Source organism: Thunnus albacares, chromosome 13, assembly GCF_914725855.1.
Source record: "Thunnus albacares chromosome 13, fThuAlb1.1, whole genome shotgun sequence".
Lineage (NCBI taxonomy): Eukaryota > Metazoa > Chordata > Actinopteri > Scombriformes > Scombridae > Thunnus > Thunnus albacares.
Window position 1 is genome coordinate 20,409,532 of NC_058118.1, and position 27,604 is coordinate 20,437,135.

The 27,604-nt window shown below is 37.5% G+C and overlaps 1 long non-coding RNA gene across 1 annotated transcript; it reads left to right on the forward strand.

The window, feature by feature from the left end:
* The first annotated feature begins 208 nt into the window (after positions 1-208).
* Positions 209-27,562, forward strand: LOC122994923. Its single transcript, XR_006406686.1, has 2 exons — positions 209-602; positions 26,771-27,562. It is a non-coding gene; the product is annotated as an uncharacterized LOC122994923 (long non-coding RNA).
* The last annotated feature ends 42 nt before the right edge of the window (positions 27,563-27,604 follow it).

The window sequence follows — 27,604 nt, forward strand, 5'->3', positions numbered from 1 at the left end:
TGTCTCTGCAGCAGGCAGCCTGTCAGCAGTTTTAATGCGTCCAAGCAGGCATGTGAGGGCAAGTTTTTATTCTTCATTTGTTTTAGAAAATATCTGAATGAAAATAAAAAGGTATCAGGAACTAAGTGGCCCATTGCTCTGAAATGTAGCTACATGATACATCGAAGGGGAAGCACTTTTATGACGCATCATCTGTTTCCATGGAAAGACTGCATTTCACTTTCAGATCTGACAGGAAGCTTTACATTTTAAATATACAGAACCTTTGTGCATTATTGTTCTACTTAAAAGTAAGCTTTAAGCACTGAATTTTGTGTACACGTGAATGTAAAAGTGAATTGCAGTTTCTATTTCTACTGTGCAGTGGATTAGTTGGCAAATTGACAGCAGCTCTGACTGGCACACACCGACAGGCAGTAACTTCTGCTGCTGCAATCTCTCTAATTTAGCCTGAGGCGTTGACAGAAATAAAAGCGAAACTACAGACTGGCATATCGGTCAACATGTTGCTTCTTTGTTCAACTTATCCAGACGTTTACCGCATGGATGGATTTTTTCTTTTTACCTCCTTAAGGAATAATATGATGGCGTCATAAATCAAGGTGAGTTTTACCTTCATTGTTGCCTGTAAATTGTATATATATACATTCAGAATAACTGTAGCCCCTGATAGAGATGGTGATAATGTTTTATAAAGAAATAGCCTCGTGAAATTAGATTTTGAAAGACAATACGACACCTTATTCGCCTGTAATTATGTTTTCATGGTTGGTTTTCTGTTTATTGAGCCTGTTTTTAAAATGAACATAGCAAAGTGACAAAGTGAAAGTGCGGAAACGACAAATACTTTACAACATATACAGTTCGCCTCTTTTCTTCCTCCTATATTTCTCCTTGTTTTATTCTCTAATGCTTGTTTTTTTATAGATAGGCTACATGACAGTTTACATATCACATATAGCCCATATTTGATTTATATAAAATATTTACTCGGCTACAGTAGCCTGTATTAAACGGATTTTGTAATACTCTGCCGATAAAAAAAAATCATGAGAATTTTGCAGATAAAACAATCCAAATTTTTATTTTAGCCTAATATTTTAATCTGTGAGAGTGTCATGCGGATCACGCAATATTTAACCGATTACATGTTTTTAAATTCCCCTGGACATTCCTCACTCATTGAGGCCATTTGCATAGGCGGACAAAATATGGATAAATGCTGTATCATAAAATAGCCACTAGATGTCGCCAAACGCGCCCATAGTTTGGGCAACACGTCTCCTTTAAGGACGGGTTCACATTTTTTTTCAAGTGTATCTTAAAACAGTAGTCAGGTGCCCAAATGAACACGGAAATAGGTTTTTCTTGCCATAATCATTCCTCCCATACTGGCCATTAGAGGATCCCTTCGTAATGCATTTGCAATGTAACTTAATGGGGCAAAAAGTCTCCTCCTGTTCAAAAATGTATTTAAAAGTTTATACGAAGTTAATATGAAGTCAAATCAAGTAGATATATTTCGACTTTTTAGTGCCAGGGTCCCTCTTTTTGTTACTATACTTCCACCGCAGCTCAACAGGGAAACACTGTCTGAGGAAACACAAAGAGGGAATTTGATGCTAAAAAGACTGTAAATGTGTCAGATATCCACTTGATATGACTAACTCAGACTGCTGAAGCCTCATTTAAGCTTAACATAAATATTTAAATACATTTTTGCACAAAATGACTGTGTTGTCCCCATCACTTGCATTTAAACACATTTGAAGGGGATCTTTTAACAGCCAGTATACAGTGTTAAGATTAAACCGGATGGACCCAACAGCCTTATCTGTTGACTGTGCTCTGGTGGCATGTGAAAGAGGAAGCACCATGGTTTCAGTGTTTATGAATGCTAACTTGCCCTCTTTGTTATTCACTTACTTGAAACATACTTGCCTGCTGGCATGTTTTTGCAATTTGAATGTATTTTCCCCTCTAAACTTCTCACAAAGTTTAATTTCAAGAAATGTTCAAATGATCCAATATTTCACCCAAAATCAAAGACTAGAGAAAAAGTCCAAAAACTGAAAACAGATTTATGTTTAAGAACTTTGTTTTTTCTTCTTTCCTCTCCCATTAATCATCTCACAACCCCTCAGGAGGAATGATTACAGCGAGGAAAACCTCTGTCACTGCTCATATGGGCATCTGACTTTAAGACAGGCTTGAAAATTTTTGAACGTATCCTTTACTTTTCAGTGATTATTCAGTTATTTCCAAAAAATACCTTTGATCTACTGTATATCTTTAATGGGTCAATGAGTGCTCATGATATAGGCCCACTGTGCTGTACCTGCTCTACACAACTGGTTACTTTTTTAGTTTTCATTTGGGGTTATTTTTCTTTTTTACTGTATGTTGTAATTTTCTCTATGATATATATATATATATTTTACTGCTGTTATTTTCCCTTTGCACACTTAACGTTTTACTTAAAACATAAAATGGGCTCATAAAATATCAATAGTGCTCAATATAGTACTGTATCCGCAATGGCCTAGTGGTTTCACCTGGTTGCTGGTTCAACTCCTTCTTGGTGTAGGTTTTAGGAGGCGGCTCTGTGGCTCAGTAGGTATAGAGAAGTGTCCATTAATTACAGGGTTGGTGGTTTTATATCGGGCTTCTTCTGTCCACATGTTGAAGTGTCCTTGAGCAAGAGACTGAACCCCAAGTGCATCCAGTGGTTAGGCCAGTGTCTTGCATGGTAGCTTGCTGCCATTGGTGGGTGAATGAAAGGCAAATTGTAAAGCAGCTTTATATAAATGCAGTCTGAGTGTTTTGATAGTTAAAACTACCCAATAGAATAATAAAGTAGTTGCACTTGGAGCCATTTGTAGCAGCTGCAACACTGAAATACTGCTTTCATCTCAATACTTTAACAGTCTTACAGAGACCAAGCTTCAAAATGGGTACACCGATATTTGTTTACACTAACCAACATTAGTTTTTAATAGAGTTGATTTGATTGTTGTATTGCTACTTTTATTCAAGGATTTAAAGATCCCCTCCAGATATGCTGTAAGATGTGTATATATATATATATATATATATATATATATATATATATATATACACACATAAATACATATATACATATATAAAAATACTCAAGATTCAAGTAATAATATGTGTCTAATATGTTTTTATCTCAAAAAAAGTACAGTTACCTCATTAAAAACACTCCTTTTCCCTCATTGAAGAATCCAGAATTTATGAATAATCAAATATCTCAAATATTACCTCAACAGTTTAACTTGTGGACAAAAGATGTTTCCTCCTTCACGTAAAGTTCATTCTCAGTCTATGTGCACTGGAGGCTTCATGTTTCCACATCACACTTGTATAGGTTGCATACTGGACCATGATTAGCCTTCAAACTAATTGTGATGTCACAAATCATGCTCATAGGCCCACCCCTTAAAGTCAGATTTTCAATGAGAGAGAAACTTTCCCCCTTAAGCAGATAAATGTAAAAACAGTCTGCTGTTTTCAAACTCTGCACATACATAATTTTGCACAATGAAGCTCAAAAATCCAAGTGAAGGAACAATAAACAAAACACAGTTTTGGGTTGGATTTTTGAGTGGAGGATGACTTTAAATACTTTGTGTACTGCTTGTTCCATCAGTTGAGGTTGGTGTCAATACCAAAAACCCATCTTCAAGTAAACACCAGATGTCCCCATTTGTAAAGGTTTGGATAAATAATGTATCGTGAATAACCGCCAGATGGTGCTGAAGTATTAAGAATAAACCAGATAGACCGACGACCTTATCTGGTGATTGTGCTCTATGGGTGGCACGTGAAAGAGGAAGTACCATGGTTTCAGTGTTTATGAATGCTAACTTGCCCTCTTTGTTACTCACTTACTTGAAACATACTTGCCTGCTGGCATGTTTTTGCAATTTGCATGTATTCTTCCCTCTAAATTTCTCACAAAGTTTAATTTCAATAAATGTTCAAATGATTCAATATTTCACCAAATTCAGAACTTTGTTGTTCTTCTTTCCTCTCCCATTAATCATCTCACAACCCCTCAGATTTATCTGGTGAGCCTTTGGAGGGGCTTGACCCCTAGGTTGGGAACCACAGGACTAAACTAGCTAACTGTAAATAAAGTAGTTCAAACTAGCACCACCTGCAGCAGCTACAACAGTAGCATGCTGCTTAGACACTAATGCACCAGTATTAATAATCCAATGATGTCATATATGATAATATATCAGTCAGAGGGACCAAACCATTACTTTTACTTTAATACTTTAACTACATTTTGCTGCTAATACTTCTGTACTTTTACTTAAGTAGGATTTTTCATCCAGGACTTTTACTTGTAATGGAGTATTTTTACATTGCTGTATTTGTACTTGAAGGATCTGAATATTTCTTCCAACACTGTGTCTGAGTGTGTATAGAGAAATGAATGACAGTGATGATCAGAATATAGATATTGCCATCTCAAAGCCCTAATGGTTTATCACTATCACCCTGTAAAGGTGCCAAATAAGTGCCCTAGTCTCAAAACAGGAAATGAATCTTCCAAAGTGGGGCAGTGACACTTGATCTACTTTGAACCCAACCAGCCAGGAGGGGCCTTTACATAACAGCATTACACGAACCTTTGTGCTGCACAAACATGTATCACATTGGCAGATATCACAACCTTAGAATCACTTCCCCATACTATCACATGTGAAACCTTTTACATAAGATAGCCACCAAAAGACAATCAAAGATGTCTGAGAGATACTTGATGTGACATGAAAACTTGAACTTGAATAGTGTTTGTGTGTGTATGTGTGTCACGACATACCAATGTTTCAGCTTGAGGTATGTCTTTGTCTTGTTTCCATGGAATCTGTTTTGCTGCTATTATCAGCTATCATCAGTTACTGGATGATAACTAACAACAGCATGGCAAAAAGTCTGCCAGAGATTCATATTGATGGCTGGAGCAAGGCAGGCGAGATAAAAAAACTATTATGTTTTTGAAAGTCACTGCAGTGAAGCACAGTTCAGTGTTGTTCAGTGTCATTTAAAGTTGTAAACAGCAAGTTAGGAGTGATTTTGTTTTTTCCTTTGCAGCTTGAGCAACTTGAGTGAGTTGTTAAATAAAGCCAGAGCAGTACCATACAAGTCATAAACCTGAGGGCACAAGAGCTCAGGAATAAAAAGGGTATTATCTGATCATTTTTAATGGGGTTTACTGGTATTTCCGGGTATTATGTGAGTGAAAAATGATGAATGCCAAGACCTGTGCATAAACAAAGGGCGTATTTACTATGGGTAGTTAATGCTCTTAGCCTCATAGCACAGTCTCTATGCACTGAGCACATTGTGATATTTCTCTTTGTCCTAATTGAGACAAGCACCATGACATGTTTAAAACCCCAATGGTCCAGTAAAATGTCACACATATGTTTTAGTAAGTCATCTTGGAAACTAAACAAATCATCTTTCAAATTCTTCCTCCTTCTTTCCTTTTCCTTCTTTTATTGCACATGGGTTATTAAGTGGTAGTTAGACTCAATTTAATGTATTTTTGTGTGATTTACATCTTATCTAACACCATCTAAACTGTTGTGATGCGGTAAATGCACCCACCTGGCACTCTAAGGAGTTCAAAACAAATAGGCCTACAAAGAATCATTTGCAAGTATGATTTGATCCAAATTTGACAGGGAAGGAAAATATCATCTGCCAGCTCCTCTCCTCTCCACTGCCTTCATTGACAAAATTCATCAAGTAAAAACTAGTTGATTCAGTTGCCAGAAGTAACCCCCCAATATAAAAAACACAATGACTTTCAGGTGATATTTTGTGAATGCTGTGGGTACAGTAGTTTCTTACAAAGCTGCTACTGTAAAAGACAGTGCCAGAACATTGTCTGTGTGTCTGGTGCAGACAGCTCAACGTGGATGAGATTTACACGAGGAGGGTTGTGGAGGCCAAAGACCTGGATTATGATTTCCTATCTGTAGAAGGATTTCTTATAAATGCCTCAGTGTCCTCTGTGAGCAGCACCACCCCCTGGTCCACTTACGGAATTGCATAGTAGTGCATTCTCTCAAGTCACGTGATTTATAAGAAATCGAGCCTCACTGTGGCTCAGGGCCTTGCAGAGGCTGTAAAGCTCTTGACTCAGCAGTGGTTGTTTTATTGCATCATGTATTTGTGCAGTTTTATTTCTCATATCTGATTTTGTCTGGGTTATGATGTGACTATAATATATAATATATATATAGTATGTGTGATACATGAGATTTCGAAATTTCATCATAAATGCATGACCCCGTGTCATCCACAGGTGTTTCTCTTGTGGCTTCTACACAAGGAAGTGGTGTCATTATGATGGGGGGTAGTTTTTTTTAAAGTCAGGCTCCAACAGTTTTGCAGCAAAGCAAGCCATAGAAAGTTTTTTACTCAAACCCTATGCATTTTTGAAATAGTTCATTTTGGTGTGAAATGGTGCTATAAGCCAAAAGAGGGTATTTTTTCAACTTATGGTGAAAACCTGGAGATAGAAAAACCGTAGGCTGTTGCAAGACAAATATGATGAGACACTTTTTCAGCTTGTTAGAGTAGTGCTAAACCTGTTGAATCACCAACTACCAGTGATTTCTCAATTAAGTTGATGATTTTGCTAGTCAATAAGGATATAAAGTAGAAATGATTCAAGGGGAAAGTTCACTGTTGTGGCTCTGGCATTTTGCCAAAGGTTGAGATAACCAGCCACCATAAAAACTCTTCAGACGCAAAGAGCAATTTGAATACATGCTTTTGTACAACAAACAAAAATCTATGTTATGGTTTTGAACAGGTCCTGCAGGCTGCATGTTTAGCCTCCCTGCTCTTTGTATTATTCCTGTTTTCTGCTTTTGTTGTTGTTGTTGCTATGACTTTGCACTTCATAGTACCAAATCACCTGTGGCCACACCCACAGCAGATGGCATGGCAATACAAAGAACATTTTCAGTGAAAAGTTAATGAAAAATAAATGGGGGATTTAATCTTGCACAGAGGCTCACACACGGACACTGATTGTTGATATATTATCTATCTTGTTGAGTTGAACATATTATAAACATGTTATATTATAAAACTCATCCAGTTTCTTTATAGACTCTTATAATGAGGGCAATCCTGCACATTCAAACTGTATTTGTCTGTCACGGCTCATTCACTCACTCTTGATAACAATTATATTTAATGTTGTGAACTCAGAAACAGACATTGCCTACTGGTTTCAACACATTACATTTTAAACACCAACAGTAGATTGAGGCATTCAGTGATATTTATCATTAGGATTCATGTGAGTAGATTTGGATATGGATGATAGCGACATGTACCAATTGCTGTACCAATATCAAGGTGTTGCTGGATTGTCCCGACCAATATTTTTATAGATCTCAAACATTCTAGCCACTTTAACGCCATATCATGTTAACGGTAAGATCTCTGCAGAGTTGCCAGGTTTGTTAGTTTTCTGCAAAAAAAGTGCACTATCATGATAAAGAGTGAAAGAGCAGGATATAGGGGATATTCAACCTGATTATCTAGCAACTCTCAAATTCAAGCTGCATGCATTGTTGGCGCGCAGCAGCAGTAGTAGTGGAGTCGGTGAGGTGGAGAATCTGAAGCGGTAATCATTTATAGTTTAAACATTCCAAAGGTGTCGGACCTTCTACCTCTGCCTAGCTGGCAGCCTCTCTCCTCCTCCCTTTCCCTCTTTCTGTGTGTTTGATTGCAGGAGTGGAGTCAGGTCACCAGCTGCCAGTCATCATCATCATCCTGCTCAGCTTCCAATACCTGGTCCCAACCTCCACACTCTGCCAGATCATAGACAAAGTTACTTTCAATTCCTGGCCTGACTCCTGACTCCTGCCTCCGACTCCCTCCTGATTTACCTGGAACCTGCTCTGGATCTCCTCCATTCCCTCCAGCCCTGCAGACTCTTCCTGCCCTGCTTCATCCTGCCCATTCCCCTGCTCTGCTCTGCTCTGCCCTGCTTAGCCCCTGCTTAGCACCTGCCCCAGCCTCAGGTTCAGCTGCCAGCCTCTGCCCCCCCTTGCCACTAAAGACTCTGCTGCTCCTTTTTTTCCCTCAAACATCAGGTTGTAATAAACCAATAATCTGATTCCAATTCCTGGCCTCTGTCTCTGTGTTCTGCTCCGTGGGGTTCTGTGTACTAGCCCGTAACAAAAGGTCACAGAATTGAAAACAACATTGTACAAAACTAAGATCATTTGATATTATATTTAATTTCACAACATCTCACAACAATTTAATTACTGTGGGTGAAAATTCCTCCCAAAAGCAAATGAAGACATCTGGTCCTAAGGAAGAACCAAAGTGTCAGTAACAGCTGATCTGATTTAATAAGAATGTTCTGGATATGTTCAAACATTAATTTTTTAAATTAGTGGGAGAATTTTTTTTAATTTAATGCTGTCGCTCCCTTTTTCCATGTGTGGATCAAGAACAGAGTTATTATTGCATTATTATGTGCCATTAAGACATAAATATTATTTATAGGCTAAATTAGCCAAAGCTTGTCCATCTGATTTGTTTATGACTGTCGGGCATCATTTTATTATCAAAATCCTGTCAGCAGCACAGAGACAAACAGACAGGTGAGCTGCAGCTGCTCAGGTTAGCTCTGAGGTCATAGTGAAAGATCTAGCCATAGGTTCAGGAGTTGACTGAAAAATAAAACAAATAGAAGTTTTTGGGATGATTTTAGGTTTTAGGTTTGAGCATCACTGTGGCTCTGTCATGCAGCTCTTGAGTTGTGTCACTCAAATCCACAAACTGAAAGAAGGACAGATGAGGTTTGAAAACCTTACAGCAGCGAGTTTATTCTCCATATAAAAGCTGCCACTATGGCAGATTATCAGTAGTTTTAGCAGCATTTCCTACCATTTGTGCACTGATGAAATCTAGCTATCTAGATCTATCTAGCTTCATAAACTACTAACTAAATGCAATTAGGAACTGGACGGCAAATAATTTTCTGCATGTAAAGGCAGATAAAACTGAAGTCATCCGCATCTTCTCAGTCTGCATAATCTTGGTGTGATTTTTGACCAATTCATGACTCTTGATGTTCACATTGAAACGCTGACTCAATCATGCTCCTTTCACCTAAGAAACACAGCCAAACTTAGGTCAGTTGTGTCAAGAAATGAAATGATTGATTACACAATGGACCTTCTGTATCTCCACACCACAAGCTGAGCTCTTAGGTCCTCTACCCAGGGTTTTCAAAGTGTACCTCAGACACATTTTAAGACTCAGGGAGATCATGGATCATGGATCATGGTATTTGATTTTATTTCTTTGACTGCAAAGCACTTTGTGATTGGTGTCTGTTGCAGATGCTCTATAAATAATCTTTTCTTGCTTGCTTGCTAGTTACAGAGCAGCACATTACCTGCAAGTTTCTATACATTTATTTTATTGTAATATTTATTGTGACAGATATGTTATTTTCAAATATTAATTTTGGTCTCAGATTCATAGTTAAGTAGTCTAAAATAAAATGTAAAAATCAGAGAAAAAAATCATGATACAAGTCTGGTGTCAGGCAAGTCAACAAATGCATATTCAGTAAAGTAAACATTTTGCAGTCAGGCTCTTAATGTGTGTATGTATGTGCACACATATGCCTACGACAAAGGAAAGAGTGATAGAGCGTAAGTACACGTACACAATTATTTTGGCCATCCGACAAAAAATGTCTCTACCAAAGTTAAAACCAAACCTACGCCCGATTGGAGGTATTTCCTGTCTAAAACAAAGAGCGTGTCAACTGTGTTTACAGATTAACAGACACACCACATTTTTGGCCATGGTTGTAGCTCATTCTTTGCGTGATGTTTATACTGACATTGGCTGTATGCAGGATCTGCTTAATCAGATAACCTCTTGCATTTCCATACACTGTGACACATACACCTGCATACTCTCTGACATACAATGTATATTGGTTGTTGCTATGGGGAGACCATGTTTACATGATCCTCAAGAACAGAAACATTTTCAACCCCTTTGGCTGATAAATAGCTTTATAAACGTCACTGGAGAAGCTCAGGAATGCCTGTTAATCAGCCAAGACAGTTTACACCCTGCCACATCCAAGCAGAGTACACGGAGAACCTGTACTAATTACCTTGCCCCACTTACTTGTTTGTTTTTGATATTCTTTGAGTATTCAAAGCAGTTCCTGGTCTATGAAAACGCTCACAGGCATTGGGGCTATGAATAATAACATTAAACCAACTAGCATCTGCAGGAAATTTTAATATGTAAGTTTGTTTTAGTAGTAATTGAGTCAAGATGATTTAGAGAGTTTCTCCCGAAACTCAGGGAGATTCAGATTTCATTTGTGATGTAATGCAGTAATGACACTCCCTTGGCTGAGGAGAGTGGACATAAATGTGACCACGACAGTTGTATGATGCTGTAGGTTGTCATCGGGATTTAAAGGACTTGGCTAGTGATTTCCTATATTTTTTTTATTATCAACAAATCTCATGTGCAGTCTAACCAACAATTAACTCATCCCACTTGTATGGTGTGTGTATCCAAAGCCTGATATATCTTATTCCTCTGTGCCATAGCGCTCTATTGTTGTCCAAAACCTATTAGTGAGTCACACCACTGCACTGGGTGCTATGTTCCTTTATCACAAAGATTACAGTTATAGTAATTTGTTTAGAAAGGGCACCAAAGTCTAATAACAATATTAATAACATCACATTTTCAGTCTCAGGAGAGAAGTTCTTTGCACACATGTACAGGAACTAAGTTCCATTTACAAAGCTTTGTTAGCTTGTTGTGCTACAAATCACAACCTCGACTTTGTACTGAAGTTCTTTGACATTTACAACATAGCACAAAGTCAAAAGGTTGTGATATGTAGCACACCAAGCTAACGAAGCACCATGTTCCATGTTCCATGTTGTTGGCACAGCATCATGTCTATAAGTTAATTAGCAAAGGAAGATTCAAATGTAAGTCGTAGCCTTGAATGCACTAATAAAAACAGACCTCCAAAACTCATGATTTATGGCAAACATTTCACCAGACCTCCACTGTTTATGTGAACAGTGTGACTACACAAGACAAAGATGTGCATGTTGTTGGAAGGAATAACTATGTTTGTATTCTTAAATATTTACATAAAGTAGAAGGCAGAGCGAAGTCATTCATAAAAGTTGGGATATTTTGGTTCAGTTACAAGGTCATCCATTTAAATATGTGTGTGTGTGTGTGTGTGTGTGTGTGTGTGTGTGTGTGTGTGTGTGTGTGGTTAGTGCCTGACTAAAACCTACCTACAGCCTTGTTTGACCTGGATTTTGTTTTGCTGCTTGGTGTGGTAATATGGGCGTCATGCCATCCCGCCAGTGTGAGGCATCCACCCCCTCAGTGTGGGTGTGTGTGTACGTGTGGGGTTGTGTCTCTGTGTAGGACAGACAGAGAGTACGCAACAGACAGAGTTCTGGTCTTTCTGGTAAATCAGCAGACTCCTGCAAACTGTCTTCTTTCTTTCTTTCTTTTTTCTATCTTCCTACCCACAGACCTACCCACAGAAACCAAGGCACACACAGAGTTACATAAATGAGCCAAGAAAAGCCATCCAGACGGCGCATGGCATTGCCACTCGACAAAGCAGCCAGAAACAGGGTGTTTGTCTTTCCAAAAAGTCAGCTGACTTACAAGGTTCCCTTATCTCTCTCTCTCTCTCTCTCTCTCTTTCTCTCTCTCTCTCTCTCTCTCTCTCTCTCTCACTCTCTCTCTCTCAATATACTCACACCCAAAAAAGGCAACTCCTATTTACAGTTTCACAGTCAGATTGATAATATTAAACATTAAAGTTGGCATGAATTAGGTCTCCGTCCAACTGTTGGACTGTTTCCAACTGTTTTGCACGATACATTTCACTCAAAAGGAATACACCCATTTGAACCAGTCTGCATGATTTTGGTGCAATTGATTCACTATTCATCCACTATGCTTCTTCTGCAAGCCGAATATTGCCAGCTTTCCCATCCATAAAATATATTCAGCACATGGAAAGACTTACATACAGTGCTTGAATTTCAAAAACAAATTTTGATGAAAATGGTTTATGCATAGTATTAGAATTCAGTATCTCGAATAAATACATTTTCTGACTTCTTCGTCTGAATCTTTTGAAACACAGAAATTTTAAAATGTTCTCCTTGTTCTTTTACAACCTGGACGTAATTGTAGTAGTTGTAGCCAACATACAAGCAGCAACATGAAAAACAGGGCTGTAGAGGGGTTCGTTATCTTATTTGGGATGGCATCCAATTGAATCCTCACTCAACCTTTACAGCTTTTATATTATTTGAAAGCATGAAGCCTCATGATTCTCTAAGTATATGTGAGCATTAGAAATCCCAAACTTTACTAGTCTACCCAAAGGAGTTATATAGACATCTAAACAAAATAAATATCAAATGCTATTACCCCTTAATCCATTAGGTTGCAGAGCGACTTCTGGGTTCAGTCTGCAGGTTTACCCGCATGGCCAAAAGTTACTTGTCTGTTTTGGTGGGGTTTTTTTGTTTTTGGCAGTGGCAGTACATGTTGATAGTATAAATGAGACACAGGAAGGTTTCAATGCTGAAAAAACAGTTGTAACGTTCATATGTGTTTGGCTCCTTTATATTCCTTCCCTAAATCTGTTTCCTGCACAGTACTTTTGTCACAAACTCTGAACCACCTCTTTCAATCGAAAAAAAAGAGACCCTAACAGAGAATATAAAAATAATCAAAGAAAATGCAGGTTTTAGAATGCAGGTTTAGTGTTTTGATGCACAGTAGCTGTGGTCAGGGAACAGGGTCCATATCAGAGGCGCAGGACATTTTTTAATAACTTCTAACTGTCAAAAGCCATAACTCCTACACTGTAAGTCTAGATGACATAAACCCTGCTTTTTCCATACTGCTGCCCTCACAATTAGCCCAACTGGCCAAACTAGGGTGCTGTAATTAAGGGGCATCTTTAAGTGTTGTGCAATTTTCATGAAACCTGGATAGATTATACACCTCATCATATTTCATCTGAGTGTGGTATTCCACAAGTTTACAGCATCCTTCTTTTGATTACAATGACTAAAGACTTCTCTGGTGTTTCCAGTAAATCAGCAGTTACAACCATTTGTTTCACTCACACCCACTCTCTGTGTCTTCCTTCCTCCCTTCCTCCCTCCCTCCCTCCCTCCCTCCACCCCTATCTCTGTCAGACACACACACACAAACATTCACACAAACACAAGCATATCCACAAACATGCATAAATTTAATCAGTCAGTGTGCTCTTTCTTCTTTTCAGCTTGGCTTCCAAGCCCTCATATACAACCAAATACCAGAGTTTGATCTGTCTTACATTACTCTCAATCAATCATGTATGAATAGGTGATGAATGTATTATTATACGTCAGTAAATTGGTATCGGTGTATTCTGAGTCACAATCATAGTTCCACCTAGAGATTTAATACCCTAATATGTAACTTATTGATTACTGGTAACTGATTGTAATTAAGCATCAGTTGTCACGCTATTTGGACTAAACAATGCTAAAACTGTAAAGTTGTTTTTATATCATATTGTTATGCATCAGTGCAATGATAAAAACCTGAATATAACACTCCCTTTTGTAGTGCTGGATGTCTAAATCATAGCATGGATTGTTAAGATAAGACCTCCAATTGGCCAACTATTGTATAATACTTCCTGCCATTGTTTTCTGATATCTCAAACTGACAGGGAGCTGACAACTTCTGTCAGCCCTTTCAACCGAACTCCTCCAGCATGAACGCAGTGCTGAGAACTGTCACTAAGAGACCTTTAGACTCATGTATTGTTAGCTGCTCTGGATAAGTACCTGGGCCGCACTAAACACTTTTAATTCAGTGTCACATAAGTCATACAGGAATCACGAAACCAGTTTTAACATGTTATTTGAACCACTTTAGATTCTTCAATTCCCAAGCCTGTTTTGTTCATCCTGTTTTTCACTGGGCTTTCCACAAAATTACATAGAGTAAATGTTTTCTAGATGACATCACTGTTTGAGGGCAAGTCCGACATCTTGGGACAACTCCAATTATGTTCATAGTTTAAGGATCCTTGAGATTGGGAGCAAGCCATTGTTGCCTTTCAGTATGAGTCACTATGACATTAATGCTGGACTGAGCAAAATGTTGTGTGTCTGTTCTTTGATGCCAAGCTTGATCACTGAGTCACTGAGTCATTAAATCTTAAAGACTGTGAAAACTGGCAGTGTGTGCTGGCAGTCTCAACATACCAGTGTTACATCAAATGAAGAGTTATTGTGAATGAAAAGACGAGCATGATATGGGAGTGCAACAAACATTATCATGACTGATTGCTCTTTCGTTATTTCGTTATATAACTAAGCCAGCTAAGGAAGAGCAGTCTTATCTAAGGGGAAAAGCAGCAGAAGGCAGCAAGAAGAAATACAAATTTGCACAAACACACAACCAAGAGTAACTTTTCCTTTAAAATATACTGCAGGCATGTTCTGGGATTCCAATCTGACCTTTCTATTCTTCCCTTACATTTTTACACCAACTGAGACCCACAAACTATTTATTTGCATGGTTAATACAAATGAGAAATCTCATAAAGATGTAGATCTACTTGCAAGAATTAACGAGAACCTAACACAAAATTACACTATATGCAAGAATTGGTATGCCTTGGCATTTTAGTGACTCCACATACAAATGTCAAGCATCACTGTTCTTGTGAGGCTGTGATGCGATACAGTACACACAACCCTCTGCCAATATAAGTGCATGTATTACAGTGTTGGTATGTACTGTATGTGTCTGGCAGCGTAGCACACATTAGATATTAACACTGTCTGTAAATCACACACGATGACATCTCCAAACCTGAAAATACCATTCCTGTAGCTCACTTTTGTAGTTTGGCTTGAATTCCATCTTGAAGCGTCATATTAAACATTAATTAAACACTGTGCAGTATCTTTGAGGCATGAACCAAATACTAGTACACCCATGCTTGTTTCGACTTTCTATTTTTAGTTTTTTAATGAGGGTTATTCATGTATTGTTGCCTGCTATTGAATGACAGCAGCAGTAGCCAAAATCATACAGACACCTGGATAAGCATAATATGAAATACACTTCTAACTTTAAATTACAGTACTACTACAGTACTACTTGCCAGACCAATCCTTATGCTTTCTGATATATGAATATACATCACTAATTACTTCCTCTTTGGTTACACTAACAAATTCTCAGACAAAAAAGAAGCTTTAACCAGGTTTGATTATGTGAATTCAGATTTTTTATGTACATGAGAGTCAACTGTTTTGCTGTTGCAGTAATCCCCAAAGACCGTCTGAAGCAAAGTTTTCAAATGTATATTTGATGTGTGCGAAATGTGCTACAGCTGATGGCTATTTAGACCATACAGCCATTTATGCTCCATTAGTTTGTTCATGAACCAAGGATGCGGAGTATTGGGTTTCACTCCCAATATGTATGAGTGCACTGCAAAACACTGTGCTCAGTTTGGAGTATGCACTGTTTAACCGGATAAATACTGTAAACATCCACCCACTTGACACAGCTGAATCACAAAGACGATTTGGCCAATCAGGGTCCAGAATTGTGACAGCTGGTTGAGTAAGCCCTAACATTCCTGAAGTACCCATTCATCTAAATTGCTTGCAAAACAATCGGAACTGTATCATTCACATCCCGACCCACAGTTTAATGAAAACAAGCATTTTAAAAAAGAACACTGGACGTCTAGCCAGTAAACCCAGGAGAAATGTTTAACTGATGGTCTGTGGCTGTGACATGAAGGAGATGAGTCACAGACCAAATTTCAGACAACATATTAACATAAAATTTATGTTCATATTATTCAGACTGTAATTACAAGCAGTGGGGTGAGGAAAAACGGTTGTTCAAACCTCCTAGTTGTAACTCCAAGCTGGAGTGAATTCCTGATAGCCACAATATCTCCCACTTGGAGGAAAGAACTACAGAAGTGTCAACAAACTGATGGAGAAATTGCTAGCAGTTACAGTTTAATCTCAGTTTAATCTCTTAACTTAAAAAGGAGCTACACAAAAAACAAATTGCTACAATACAGTATGTAACACAAAATCAGATCATTTAGGCTGCTGCTGTGACTACAAGGCCAGCAATGGGGTTAACTATCTTGGAATATAAAAGCTCCCAAGCCAGAATAACAGGAGGTGCTCCCGTTGTTCCTGTTTTTCAGACATTGCATAATAAATAGATGCAGCATTAGATACAAGGAAATAAAAGAGTAAAACAAAAGATATCATAAGGCTATTAAAAATGATGCACTAGATTATTTGCATTATGAATATAGTGCATATTTTTAAGCTTCAATGGGTAACTGATACAGCTCATAGTCATGATCTACAGCCCATACCGTAGTTAATTGCAGTGCATTAACGTGTTAGACACTGTCCTCTTTTTTAATTGTGTTTGGAGCAGTTTATTCAAACTGTAAACGGTTTTCTGTGGTTTGGTTTCTTAGTCTGAGTGATGTCATACTGTAACATGGATGGCACCAAGTAGTCAGTTCTGTCTCCTTATCATTTAAACTACAGGAAGGCTCATTAAAGGTGCCCTGTGGAGTTTTCTTGTAAACAAACAAAACTTGTATTTGGTTTTACTCACCAAAGCTTTCATGACTTGCCAAGGTTTACAGAGGAGTCAAAGCCATTTTCTTCTGTAGGAGTATGTATTAGTACTTTAGTATTTAATTACCTTGTTATTGTGGGCACCACCTCCTTTTTGGTTAGGATTTGTTAGGATTTGTAAGGATTTGTTAGTGCCAGGATGAAGCGCTAACTCTTGTTTAATTTAATCAATGACTCAGTCTCATAATCGTAAGTTCTTGTTCCAGTCAGTGACCTGTCTACTACTCTTCAGAAGAATGCAAACGACAACTTCTTGATTAAGACAGACATTTATTATATAGCTAGATGCCAGAAGAGTATATGACATACATAGAATAACACACAAAAGAATAATAAGGTCTTTAAATGATATTAGGAACTCAAAATACCTGGAAATAGTGACTCAAAGTGGTAAGAGAGGCTAACGCATAGCAATGAGGAGCTCTCCGGAAAGCTAAGATACTTTCTGGAGAAGTTATCTTTAAATTTTAAGTTATTCAGCATCAACTTATGATCACAAAGGCATTGTATGCCTACTGTTTTGTTGAAGACTACTCTTAGTCATCTTGGCAGATCTGGGGGTGTTGTGTTGGGCCGACAGTTGGCTATTAGCAGACAGCCAGGAGTTCACTGTGGGTCTCAGCAGTAACACAGCCCGGATCAGGTCGTCTCTGTGAGCTTAAAGTGTCTTGGAGAGACTGTCCATTGGGCAGCGGGCAGGTGGATCAGTCCTGGTCCAGAATGTCATGCAATCGGTTGAATTTCCAGCGCACTGGTGGGTGTTGTTATTATGCCAACACAAACACCAAAACCCGAACTGGAAAAGCAATACTTCAAAACAGAGATAATGATCTGACAGCCCACATACGTTCTTTCTATATCTGATTAACACCTCTCAAACTACAGATCATACATCACAACGCCAACCTCTGTGCAGTTTTATTATATAACGGCCACCCATGCTAGAGGATGGTCCCCTTTATCTGTAGACACACACAAACACATGGAGGGATCTTGTTGACCAGTGTCCAATCAGTTTATCATCTGCAAACATTAATGTGAGGCAATTTTTTATACAGGGCTGTCATATCACTATCCACCAAACTTAGGTTCCTAATACGTTTCAAGTGAGAAATAGGCTGTGCAATTGCATGCCTCATTCAATGTTTGGGGGAGCTTTGTTGAAGCTGATAAAACATCATCCCCATCAGAATACTCCCCATAGTTCCTCATACAGTAGTTTGCTGAATCATCTTTCCAACACACGTGCACCCAATGGAGATCAATCTGTTTCTACTGTATGTTTTAATTTAGTAGTAAAAACTGAGCTTTAAAGTTGAGAGACTTACCGGAGACAAATTAAAATAAGGGATGGTCAAACTTGATGCAACAGAGACTGATATCCTAACTGTTGGTCCCTAGAATAGTTCCACCTTCAAAATCATTGGATCCTACATTTCCCATAACTCAGTGGTATCTTTTTTTAGTCCCTACCTGCCTGGTAAAGTCCCACATCTTTCAAACTCCACAGACCAAGATTGCAACACATGGTTTCTGTTACAAATTTGTAGTCTCCAGTTGATATTATCTCACTTCAGTATTTTTTTTCCAGACTTAATAGAGATCCTCCAGAACAGAAGACATCATACAACAGGTTTTCACAGGTTGTGTAGTACTGCTTGTGACTAGTTGACTTTGACATGTAAAATTGGTCTTGTGCCTCATGAACATGTAAGTAACTTTAAATAAAAGACCTCAGAGTCTGTAATTCATGCAACAACAATAAAATAAGAAAATAATTAATATAATATACAATATTATAAATATGTTAGTTTTCCCATAATAGCAAATATGAGAAACTAATAGCAAATCTCTCTGCCTTAGTCTCATTTTGGATGAGACTAAGACATGGAATTTTGACACAATATTCCTGACAGTAGTGCAGGTGCTGTGCAATTTAAGCATTAAGCAGTGATATCAGTCAGTGTCATGAGAGAGAAAAACCTAGGGAAATACCAAGCTTGAATTTTACCCTTCTGGTTACTGTGGTGTGTATGTGTATGTGAAATCCTCAGGAGGAAGTAAACTCACATGCACATTTCTGTTGTTTCACAACTATTTAAAAAACACAGCTCTCATTCTTTAGTCTAAAGTGACTCAGTGTGAAGTGTCATTAAAATGATCACAAGGCAAGTGAAATGTTTACACTCGCCAGTTGGAAAGCACCAGACATATCTCTGTGTGCTTCCTTAATGCGGGTTCATGTTAGGTGGTTTTGCTGCCAATTCATTTCTGCCCTGGGTGGAGAGGAGCAGTTGTGCGTTGTAGGTGTGGTATCTCAACCAGCACACCACAACTTTTCCTGAGACGTGACCAGGGAACTTTAGGTACTCCTAAAATAAACAGTATAAAAAAAAATTAATCTAACAAACTCAAAGTTACATTTAGCACAGTGCAAGAACATTAACATATGTTCCTCTTTTTCAACAAATAGGCCTTTTTATTTCATCTCCTCAAGCCCTACCCCCAATATACACTGCAGTCTTTTACTATTGACATAGTACAAAAATGATAATAGCCAGTAGCCCTTTTCAAAATGTAATGATGCAGTTATTGAGAGAAAATGAAAATAATAAAATAATAATAATCACGCGATAAATAGATACATAGATAGATAAGTCTCTTCATGTACTGTTCGGAAGACCCTTATTATTATAAAAGTAGTGGATCATAGGACCCTAAGTGGAATAAAAGTTGTGGGCAGAGCAAACTTCATTCTCTCATGATTCATAAACATAATCAGGTCTTTAAGCCAGAGGGATGGCTTCAGAAGGGCTGATCATTTCCAATTTGATTCTTTTCAACTTTTGAAAGATATTTTAAAGATGAAGCCGGTGTTATTCTATATTTTTCACATTTGTTCGTATTGTCAACGAATCCTATTAAAAGACCAAAACCAACAATGAATTGATCCTATTCACAAGTATTGGCTGTGTAGCCATAGCCTGATATTGCTTATTCCTCTGTGCCATAGACCTCAATTGTAAGTCCTCCAAATTAAACTACCAAATATGTCATTTGACCATGTTCACTTTCTAATTTCTAACACCACAAGAGTTTTCTAATCTGGTACCCCTATCAGCAGTAATCATCAGATTTCCTGGTTTCGGAGGATATCATCGTTTGTTCTAAAATTTCCACTTTGTTAAGGTTGGAGATACATTTGGTGTGGGTTATAGTTACTACTTCCTTTAAGTTAGGCAATGTCCATCATCATGGCTACAATAATAACCACATGGTTAAGGTTAGGGGATGATTGTAGTTATGGTTTTTAAAAAACTGTTCCTTGTGGTTGGAAATGTGACACTCGTGGTTGGAAATGGGAAACTGTTAGAGTAGAGTAACTTTATTGTCCCAGAGGGGAAATTTGTCTTGGGCCACAGTGTTACAGTCTGTTGCTTCACATAAAAAACATCAGAAAAACATAAGAGGCGTTTGACACAATGCTTGACAGGTGCTTCATATAAAAAGATCTTAAAAACATAGAAGAGGCATTTGACTATACATTTGACATTGAAAACATGACGACTTAAAAAGAAACTGTAAGAGTTAAGTGTAAAAGTGCTAAGTGCTAAACTGCTTTATTGCGCATTGCCCTATTCCACTAAGATTTAGCATTAGAGTTCAGCAGCTTGATGGAGGCTGGAACAAACGACAGTTTCAAGCGGTTTGATGTGCACTTTGGCACACAGAGTCTTCTTCCTGATGGCAGAAGTTCGTATTCAGAGAAAAGTGGATGTTGAGGGTCCGCAATGATTTTTCCAGCTTGTTTCATGACTGCCTGCTCATACAGGCTCTGTATGAGCTCATATTTTTTCTTCCCTGTTACTTTCATAGCTGGTTTTGTGCATGCTGGCAAGCCTGCTTTTCACTTGCACTATTAGGTTGCCAAACCGTGCTGTAATTCTATATCTAATGATGCTCTCTAGGGTTGCCTGGTAGAGCATCAGCATAATCTGGCTGCTCACTCCATACAGCCTCAATTACCTAAGAATGTGAAGTCTCTGCTGCGGTCTATTGCGCAGGTTATCGATGTGTGTTTTCCAGCAAAGAATGTTGTCTATGTAGACACCTGAGTATTTATACGAGGACACCTAAACATTTGTCTGTTTTTTGATGACCACTGGCACATGGTCAGTCACTTGCCTCAGATCAAAGACCATGTCCTGTGTTGTGGTGACATTTAGAATGAGATCATTGGTGTCCCACCACTTGATGAAAGTGTCTATCTCATTGTGGTACACAGAAGGGTCTATGTCCTTGTGGAGAAGGCTCAAAGTCACAGTATCATCAGCAAATTTAATAATATAATTATTGGCGTGTACTTTCCTGCAATCATTAGTGTATAATGTAAAGGGTTTAGGTGATACCACACACCTTGTGGGACCCCTGTATTGCTGTGTTTGGTCTCTGACAGTGTCCCATTGACCTTCACTTACTGTGTCCTGTTGGTTAAAAAAAGAATAAAACCATCTAATCAGTGTAATGTTAACACTCATGTCCTCACTCATGTTCTCAAGGTGCTTGGAGATAAAGTGGGAAATGCTGAGGATGGCGTCTTCAGTGCTGTGCTCATGCTTATAGGCAATTTGACACGTGTCTAACACAGGCTCAACTCCCTCCTCCTCAGAATGAGGAAAACTGTCAACATTTTTGTACATCATTATGACTGCGTCATTGCTCCAGGCACTGGTGGATTCAGGCAGGGGCAACCCCCCCCCCCAGGACAAAAGTGCCCTCTAAGGTGCCCACACATTATGATAAAATTCCCCTCTAAGATGCCCACACAAAGGAGAAAACATGCCAAAGTTCTGTAATGACTGTCTAGTTATGGGTATATCAGGGTGAAATGCCCTATAGAAGGCCCCTATATGTGACATGTAATGCCCTCATGGATGCCTGTTCAGTGGAAGAAAATATGATAGTGCCCTGTAAAGAAATCCAAAAAATGACAATGATGTGCCCTTTAAATGAAGAGGATGTAATGCAGTGCCCTATGATGCTGTTGTAATGGAGTGAGAAAAACATTATGAAGTGGGGGCCCATTATATGTATCAGGTGCCCTTTATATTTTTTTGCCCACTGAGACAGACTGAGTCCACCACTGGTTCCGGGTCATAATTACTGCGGCCACTAGACAACATCTGTCACTCAAACATAACTATATGTTGGTTTTGGGCGACTCATATTACGACCAATTGTGTTGTTTTTCTTGGAAGGACAATCTCCTCCATTGTTGTCCAAAAACTATTAAAAACACATCAATGAGCTAATCTTTGCACTGCGTGACATGTGTCTCCATTACCATGAACATGGGCTCTGTTGTTTATTTTGAGTCAATCCCACAGACACCTCCCTGTTGCTGTAAATACTCACTAACACACCAAATATGTATTAATCCACAGTAGAAAATAGTCCCAAACAAATGCATTGTATACTCCTGTTTTAGTAACATTTGCTAAGAACTGCAGTGCCCAGCTGTTTTGGGAAATTATTTAGCCTTTTTTAGAAGGAAAATTCATATTTGTGACCCATTTTTTGAGAAGATTTATGTCTTCATTAGTAACAAAGAGACTCAGGGCTGAGTCACAGGCAAGATAGAAAAGTTGGACTTTGACTATCGCATTATCAAATAATAAGGAAATAGAATCATATCACTGATCTGAATTGTCCATACTATAAAATCTGATAATATAGTAATTTTGCGGGAAACCCTACTTTTACACCATCTAATTTAGATAATACTTTGCAACTCTGGATAACGGCAGGCATCCATACAATAGGAGACTTATACAACAAAAGCACCTTTGCCTCCTTTACATAAATAAAGAGTAAATATATATTACCAGGAAGCAACTTCTTTAGATATCTGCAAATAAGAGACTATGTAAAACAACACGCATGAAATTTTGAGACTTTTAGAGGCTCCAGTCTAGATAGATGCCTCGGACCTTTATCATGCTCAGAAAAATCAGTTTCTTATATATACGACACCTTACAATCCTATCAGCCCAGTTGATTCTACTGCAATAAAAACAAAATGGGAGGAAGAAATGGGCATTGAGATCTCAGACACTCTGTGGGAAGGAAGCTTGGACCACATCCATGTTCTAATAATGCAAGGCACTGTTTAATCCAATTTAAAATTCTACACCGTCTTCATTATTCTAAGGAGAGGTTACACAGAACATACCCTGAGATTTCTCCAGTATGTGACAGGTGCCTTTCAACAGATGACACAGCTTCGCTTTGTGCCCCAGAGTTATGACTTATTGGATCAATATTTTCAAATTAATATCTGAAATACTTCAAATCCATTTAGAACCAGACCCACTCACTATAATTCTAGGAACTTCTGATGACGCTATAAAATTAAGCACCTGCCAGCAATGTTTCCTATCCTATAGTCTCGTCATTGCAAAGAAGTTGCTTCTCATGCATTGGAAAAAGAAAGAAGTCTCTACTACAAAAATGTGGCTGACAAACACACTCCATTTAGAAAGAATAAGGTCCCACGTTTGGTCACCTTTCACTCACTATCCTACACCCGTGACTTAAAAATGGCATTCTCCCCTCTACACCAACAAAGTAGTGAACAGGTGGAGGGATAGGGCTGGGGGGGTGACAGTTCAGCGATTAGGTTGGGGAGGCCATCAATATATTTTTTTTCTCTCTTGTACTTTGTTCTCCGTAATTTTATTATATACATTTGTTGTTTTTTGCTTTTGTTCTTGTCTTTTTTTTTAAATATCCCCAGCTATCTCCATTATTTTTCATACAAATGTTCAAAGAAAACGAATAAGAACATATTGTGATCTAATTGCATGTATATTTGTACGGATATGTGTGCTCATGTATGTGTATATGTGTCATCATGCTCAAATAAAAAATATTTGTATAATATATAAAATAACAGTCAGTACATCCACATAGCAGCAATAGTATAGCTGGATAATATTCAAGCTGTATAGCTTAAATACAGACACAACAGACACAGCCAAAGTTTGTTCAGACCCAAAATGAAATCCCCAAATTTCTTAAGATGCTGAACATATCAGGCTGATTTTTTTTGGGAAATGTGTATAAAATGCAACCCTGTATCCTAAGAATTATGGTTATATGGTACTAAGTCGTTTTCCCAACTATAACGTAACTAAACGTAATTGAGCTAGAATATGCTGATTTAGAATATGTATGTGATACTGTCTAACAGAGAGGAATAAGATGATTTTTCCAACCTTAAAACTACTTTAGGGGGGAATATAGTTTATGAAAACATTGCGCTGCCACTGTACACTGGTTCAGAGACAGACACTGTCCTTCACTGTCTTCTGCCTCTAGATCATGTTGTGCGATATACTGTATGTCAACAATGTCGGTATTTATTTAAGAAAACTTAGGAGATACATCCTAGTATGCATTTCACACTTCCTCCTTCCATGTTGTTTGCGTAACCAGTTGTGCTGCTGCAGCAAATTTATTCCTTTGCTCTACAGTAAATTAATTAAGTGAATTAAAAGGCACGAATTAAAAGAACCACAAACTGCATATTCAGTCTAAGAAATCTGTTAACACAGTTGACTAAATCGGAATAGCAAAACTTGAACAAACCTGCAACTGAACGTTCCCACCTTATGAGTCATTAACAGGGGTTTCGGTTCTAGGCAAGCTCTTCAATTACAGCTTTAACCAATTTGCACATTTTAAAAGAAACTGCACCACGTAGCACTTATGACTAATGACACATAGGCATAACAATGTTCATATGACTCACATATGTCAGTTACATTATTTAGTGACTTGTGCTGTTAGCAATTAGGTTTGTTTTTTTGTTGTTGTTGTTTTTCATCTTGATGATTTTATGTTTTGTTGGATTTTTTTGTGCCCTGATCCCAAAGAGTTACGTTTAATCTAAGCTATGTTTAAGGTTGAGAGGATTATTAAATCAACTTGAAGAGGAACTTGAATTTCAGACTTTGTAATCCTGATTCAGTCGCTTTAGTGTGTGGGTGTGCCTCATGAGCATGTAAAGTGGGAGAATAATTATATTAGAATAATTAGAGAATAATTATTTTCAGTCATCATAGAAACCCATTGATCCATTCTATACAAAAACATAGATTTATGTACACATTCTCATATATATATATACTTGTAAATATTAATGTTATAATTTTATAATTTTTCTAATCCTGGAGTTTCAAGGAATGGTCAAATTGAACTGTACAAACAAGTTTTAAGATTTCTGAAGGCATTAAGCAACATCTTTAACATGGGCTGTTGTTGGTCAAAGCAGCAGGAGAAATTAAGTTTTTTTTTCCTTGTTTGAGTTTGTGTTCACTTCACTGCTCTGAGTTTACTATACAGAAGCTTCACATGCTATTTATTTACATCAAATACTAATACTACATCAAATAAGAGGTATTACTTTTTTAACTGGTCAGTTTTGAGATGCGTTTTGCTTCTAAATAGTTTGAGAAATTGATGAGTATGATAATAAACAGTAACTATGAACATAATGGGTTTTATTGTATACCTGATGTGGCCAAAAATATATATTTTACAGGGTGATTGTGTCTCATGAAAATATCATATCATTTATAGAAACTATTTTATGAAAGAAATGGTTAAAAATGGTTTGAATTATTCATTAAAAACAGAACATGTTTTATAAATAATAAAGTACTATTATATAAGTATTATTAATCCAAAAAAGAGATCAACAATAAATCCAAAATATTTTTTGAACTTTTGTAAAAAAATAATTCTGCACATTTAAAGGGAACAGTGTCCAGTTTCTATAATGTAATAAAATAATAAAATAAAACTATAATATGGTAGATGTTTTAATATCTACCTTTATTTTCCTGTCTCTTTTGATTTTTATAGCAAGCAAGAAATTTTTTTGTCCTTTTTTCCAGTGGAGACCTGCAAAATGTTACATGCATACATTGCATTCTCATAGCTTAATTTTGGATACTTCTATACATTTCAAACATTCTGCATCATTACACAAGATGCACTGGATGATGTTTTTCTCATTTCACTATTGAACTCAGGTACACCATTGTACTAATTCCTATGGTACTGTTGCATCACCACTGCACACTGCACTTGGATCAAATTGTGAGATATCATCTGCACGCAGGCGATTATAGTGACCCTTTGGAGTTTCAGAACCACTGATAACACATACACTGAACCATGAACAAAGTCAGCTACTCAAACATACTAATCACGTAGTCAAAGAAATCCTAATTGTAGAATCCAGTTAGGAAACTTTTCACCTCGTTTCCAGATGGTAAAGGAAAATAAGTTACAACATGATATTTAAAACAAAAGCTGGACTTTTTTGTCTGAATTGTAAATTAATTTAAAGGTTGTATTTCACATATAAACCTCACAAAATTTTCATGTCACACTGGTGTCTATTCTTTTCTTTATATCGCTGTTTCTCTGTCTTTGACATCCAACTGCTTCTTTTGAGTTTATATTGGCATTTATCTACTCGATGTAATTTGGTGCCATCATTTCCTTTTTGTGATTACTGCTGATTGTAATTTTGTTCTATCCAACAACAGAATATGAAATGTCCTCTCACAGTTGTGGGACTTCCATTTTCTAACTCCTTGTTCAGATTATTTTGGATCAACACAGGTCCAAACTTGTTTCTTCCAATCAGCTTTCCTCAAAGTTTTTTTCTTTCTTTTTTTTCAAGATTCATGGATGGTGCTTTGTTTTTTTGTTTAGTTGCCTTTCACGGCTTGTGATCATATTGACGCTCATAATAAAAACCGAATAAAGCCAACATATCTCAAGTATGTATGTGATTGAGATGTATACCTCAAATTTTAGTATTCGCTATGTAAGGCAGAAATGTGTAAACTATTTGTCCTCTTTTCTGATAGGGTAACAATCTGCAAAGGATCAAAAGTAATCCTGGCATCCTCCACCCCTCCGTCTGCGGCAGAAGAAGGAAGAAGAAAACGTGAAGGCAGCCTGTCTGTAAAGGAACTATATCTGAAACTAAGAAGGAGACAGACTGTGGGAATTGAACAAATATACATTCAGCAATAAAATATGGACATAAAGTAAAAAGAGGTCTTCTATAAAGTGTTTCACATCCGTTTTTTAATGGTTTTTCTAGTTTGTCTAGTCTAGACTTTACCAACTTCAGGACATGAGCTTATAAACCATAAACCATAATAAACGTGTATCTGTGTGATTTATCTTCTTAATATTTACAAGAGGACTTAATATAAAATTATTGCAATCTTTTTTCACTTTAATACATGTTCACGTAGTCATTGTTGACTTTTTTAATAGGGTTGATGACAGGAAAAAGAGGAAATAGTGTAAGACATCATAAACTGAACAAAAGGGGTTATTCATGTGCAGTTGTCAGGTCAAGAGTTTAACGTACAGTAGCACGGCATTGCCCTGACCACAATTAATGATTAATGTATTATTGAGTCAGTTAGTTAGCTGCTCAGCAGATGCATTTTAAAGTTTTTTTACTATATGTCCTGTCAAGAACAAATGTCAAAGCATAGAGTCTAACTACGTACCGTGTACAGAATGAAATGCTGTTTTATGTTAATACAGACACACTAGATCACAAAGGTCACAATTTATCATTTCAATAAAGTGAAAATCATCCATATGTTATAATAAAACAATACAATTCTGTACTAAAGTTACTTTGTGTGTTTGTCATGTTTTTGTTCATGTTTTATTATTGG